The sequence below is a fragment of the Arachis hypogaea genome, chromosome 19 (genome assembly GCF_003086295.3).
Source record: "Arachis hypogaea cultivar Tifrunner chromosome 19, arahy.Tifrunner.gnm2.J5K5, whole genome shotgun sequence".
Taxonomy (NCBI): Eukaryota; Viridiplantae; Streptophyta; class Magnoliopsida; order Fabales; family Fabaceae; genus Arachis; species Arachis hypogaea.
This window is the reverse complement of record NC_092054.1, coordinates 60,271,450-60,276,174: the sequence shown is the minus strand read 5'-3', so window position 1 is coordinate 60,276,174 and position 4,725 is coordinate 60,271,450. Positions and strand designations below refer to the sequence as shown.

At 38.8% G+C, this 4,725-nt stretch overlaps 1 non-coding gene across 1 annotated transcript; it reads left to right on the top strand.

The window, feature by feature from the left end:
- The first annotated feature begins 3,758 nt into the window (after positions 1-3,758).
- LOC112781743 (small nucleolar RNA R71) lies at positions 3,759-3,866 on the top strand. The gene has a single exon (XR_003192503.1). It is a non-coding gene; the product is annotated as a small nucleolar RNA R71 (small nucleolar RNA).
- Positions 3,867-4,725: the final 859 nt, after the last annotated feature.

Genomic DNA, 4,725 nt, shown 5'->3' with positions numbered 1-4,725 from the left:
GAAAATCAAATAGAATAAAAAGAAGAGAATATACTATAAATTCCAAACTATCAATGAAACATAGCTCCAATCAGATGAGCGGGACTTGTAGCTTTTTGCCCCTTGAATAGTTTTGGCATCTCACTTTATCCATTGAGGTTCAAAATGATTAGCATCTATAGGAACTCAGAGTTCAGATAGTGTTATTGATTCTGCTAGTTCAGTATGTTGATTCTTGAACACAGCTACATTATGAGTCTTGGCCGTGGCCCTAAGCACTTTGTTTTCCAGTATTACCACCGGATACATAAATGCCACAGACATATAACTGGGTGAACCTTTTCAGATTGTGACTCAGCTTTGCTAAAGTCCCCAATTAGAGGTGTCCAGGGTTCTTAAGCACACTCTTTTTTTGCTTTGGACCTTGACTTTAACCGCTCAGTCTCAAGTTTTTACTTGACACATTCACGCCACAAGCACATGGTTAGGGACAGCTTGGTTTAGTCGCTTAGGCCCGGATTTTATTCCTTTAGGCCCTCCTATCCACTGATGCTCAAAGCCTTGGGATCCTTTTTATTTACCCTTGCCTTTTGGTTTTAAGGGTTATTGGCTTTTTGCTCTCGCCTCTTGGTTTTAAGAGCTTTTGGCTTTTTCTGCTTGCTTTTTCTCTTTTTTTTTTTCGCTATCTTTTTTTTTTCTATTTTTTTCTGCAAGCTTTTGTATTTACTGCTTTTTCTTGCTTCAAGAATCATTTTTATGATTTTTCAGATTATCAAATAACATGTCTCCTTGTCATCATTCTTTCAAGAGCCAACATATTTAACATTCTTAAACAACAACTTCAAAAGACATATGCACTGTTCAAGCATTCATTCAGAAAACAAAAAGTATTGTCACCACATCAATATAATTAAACTAAGTTCAAGGATAAATTTGAAACTCATGTACTTCTTGTTCTTTTGAATTAAAATATTTTTCATTTAAGAGCGGTGATGGATTCATATTCACTACTTTAAGGCATAGATACTTAAATACTAATGATCATGTAATAAGACACAAATATAGATAAACATTTAACATAAAAAAAATGAAAAACAGATAATTTAAGAACAAGGAATGAGTCCACCTTAGTGATGGTGGCATTTTCTTCTTGAGGAACCAATGATGTCCTTGAGCTCTTCTATGTCTCTTCCTTGTCTCTGTTGCTTGATCCCTAGTGATTTTGGTGCTCCTATCCTTAGTTGCTCCCAATAATTGTGTGGGGGAAAATGTATCCCCTGAGGTATCTCAGGGATCTCTTGATTTGTAGTCAAATGTTCTACCACTGAGCTATAGATCCTTTACATGAATCTCTCCATCTCCCATGACTTGGAGGTGGAAGCTTTTGTCTTCCATTTTCTCTTCTCTCTTCTTTTTTTTTTTTTGAGGTTTCTCTTGCCTTAGGTGCCATCAATGGTTATGGAAAAACAAAAAAAAAGAATTATGCTTTTACCACACCAAACTTAGAATGTTGCTCGCCCTCGAGCAAAAAAAGAAAGAATAGATGAAGAAGAAGATGTAGGAAAAAAAACTAGGATTATGAGGAGGAAAGGTGGGGATCCTGTGGGGTCCACAGATCCTGAGATGATCCTGTGAGGTCCACAGATATTGAGGTGTCAAGGATTTACATCCCTGCACCAATTACGCATGTAAAATGCCTTTGCATGCAATTCTGGCGTTTAAATGCCGAACTGATGCTTGTTCTGGGTGTTCAACGCCCAAATGCAGCATGTTTCTGGCGTTGAACGCCAGTTCTATGCTTGTTTCTGGTGTTCAGCGCCAGATCCATGCTCTGTTCTGGCATTGAACGCCAGCCAGATGCTCCTTACTGGCGTTTAAACGCCAGTAAGTCCTTCCTCCAGGGTGTGATTTTTCTTCTGCTATTTTTGATTTTTCTTGAATTTTATCAGTTGTTTTTGTAACTCCACATGATCATGAACCTATGAAGACATATAACTAATAAAAAATATAATTAAATAAAAGTTGGGTTGCCTCCCAACAAGCACTTCTTTAATGTCAATAGCTTGACAGTGGGCTCTCATGGAGCCTCACAGATGTTCAGAGCATTGTTGAGACTCCCCAACACCAAACTTAGAGTGTGGATATGGGAGTTCAACACCAAACTTAGAGTTTGGTTGTGGCCTCCCAACACCAAACTTAGAGTTTGACTGTGGGGGCTCTGGTTGACTCTGTTTTGAGAGAAGCTTACTGTGCCTCTTTTTCATGTTTACAGAAGGATGTCCTTGAGTTTTAAACTCAAGGGAGTCCTCATTCAATTGAAGGACTAGTTCACCTCTGTTAACATCAATCACAGCTCTTGCTGTGGCTAGGAAGGGTCTTCCAAGGATAATGGATTCATCCTCATCCTTCCCAGTATCTAGGATTATGAAATCAGCAGGGATGTAAAGGCCTTCAACCGTTACTAATATGTCCTCTACTTGTCCATAAGCCTATTTTCTGGAATTGTCTGCCATCTCTAATGAGATTTTAGCAGCTTGTACCTCAAAGATTCCCAATTTCTCCATTACAGAGAGTGGTTTGAGGTTTATTCCTGACCCCAGGTCACATAGAGCCTTCTCAAAGATCATGGTGCCTATGGTACAAGGTATTAGGAACTTTCCAGGATCCTATTTCTTTTGAGGCAATCTCAGTTGATCCAATGCATTTAGTTCATTGGTGAACAGGGGATGTTCATCTCCCCAAGTCTCATTACCAAATAAATTGGCATTCAGCTTCATGATTGTACCTAGGAACTTGGTAACTTACTCTTCAATAACATCTTCATTTTCTTCAGAAGAAGAATACTCATCAGAGCTCATGAAGGGCGTAAGGAGGTTTAATGGAATCTCTATGGTCTCTAGATGAGCCTCAGAGTCCCTTGGTTCCTCAAAGGAAAACTCCTTATTGATCACTGGACGTCCCAGGAGGTCTTCCTCCTTGGGATTCACATCCTCCCCTTCCTCTTTGGATTCGTCCATGATGGTTATATCAATGGCCTTGCACTCTCCTTTTGGATTTTCTTCTGTATTGCTTGGGAGAGCACTAGGAGGGGTTTCAGTGATTTTCTTACTCAACTGTCCCACTTGTGCTTCCAAATTTCTAATGGAGGACCTTGTTTCATTCATGAAACTCACAGTGGCCTTAGATAGATCAGAGACTAAGTTTGCTAAATTAGAGGTATTTTGTTCAGAGTTCTCTGTCTGTTGCTGAGTGGATGACGGAAAAGGCTTGCTATTGCTAAACATGTTTCTTCCACCATTATTAAAGCCTTGTTGAGGCTTTTGTTGATCCTTCCATGAGAGATTTGGGTGATTTCTCCATGAGGGATTATAGGTGTTTCCATAGGGTTTACCCATGTAATTCACCTCTGCAATTGCAGGATTCTCAGGATCATAAGCTTCTTCTTCAGAAGATGCCTCTTGAGTACTGTTGGATGCAGCTTGCATTCCATTCAGACTCTGAGAAATCATATTGACTTACTGAGGCAATATTTTATTCTAAGCCAATATGGCATTCAGAGTATCAATTTCAAGAACTTCCTTCTTCTGAGGCGTCCCATTACTCACAGGGTTCCTCTCAGAAGTGTACATGAACTGGTTATTAGCAACCATGTCAATTAGTTCTTGAGCTTCTGCAGGCATTTTCTTTAGGTGAATGGATCCACCTACAGAAGTATCCAATGACATCTTAGCTAATTCGGACAGACCATCATAGAATATATCCAGGATGGTCCATTCTGAAAGCATGTCAGAAGGACACTTTTTGGTCAGTTGCTTGTATCTCTCCCAAGCTTTATAGAGGGATTCACCTTCTTTCTGTCTGAAGGTTTGAACATCCACTCTAAGCTTGCTCAGCTTTTGAGGAGGAAAGAACTTGGCTAAGAAAGCTGTGACCATCTTATCCCAAGAGTTTAGGCTATCCTTAGTTTGAGAGTCCAACCATATTCTAGCTCTGTCTCTCACAGCAAAAGGGAAAAGCATGAGCCTGTAGACTTTAGGATCTACTCCATTAGTCTTAACAGTATCACAGATCTGCAAGAATTCAGTTAAGAACTGAAAAGGATCTTTAGATGGAAGTCCATGAAACTTGCAGTTTTGTTGCATTAGAGAAACTAATTGAGGTTTCAGCTCAAAATTGTTTGCTCCAATGGCAGGAATTGAGATGCTTCTTCCATGTAAATTGGAATTAGGTGTAGTGCAGTCACCAAGCATTCTCCTTGCATTATTATTATTTTTGGCTGCCATCTCCTCTTCTAGTTCAAATATTTCTGTAAGGTTATCTCTGGATTGTTGTATTTTAGCTTCTCTTAGTTTCCTCTTCAGAGTCCTTTCAGGTTCAGGGTCTGCTTCAACAAGAATATTCTTGTCCTTGCTCCTGCTCATATGAAAAAGAGGGAACAGAAAAATAATAATAATAATAGGGATCCTTTTTACCCAAGTATAGAGGTTCCCCTGTGTGAGTAGAAGAAGAAAAGAATGTAATGTAAAGAAGGGAAGAAGAGAAAATTCAAACACAGATGGCAGAGGGGGTTCGAATTTGGGTGAGATGAAGTGTTAGTAGATGAATAAATAAATAGAAGGAGATGAGAGAGAAGGAGGATTTTCAAAAATAAAATTTTGAAAAGGGGTTAGTGATTTTTGAAAATTAGGAATGAAATTAAATTAAAATTAAAAATTGAAACAATTAGTTAATTAAAAAGAATTTTTG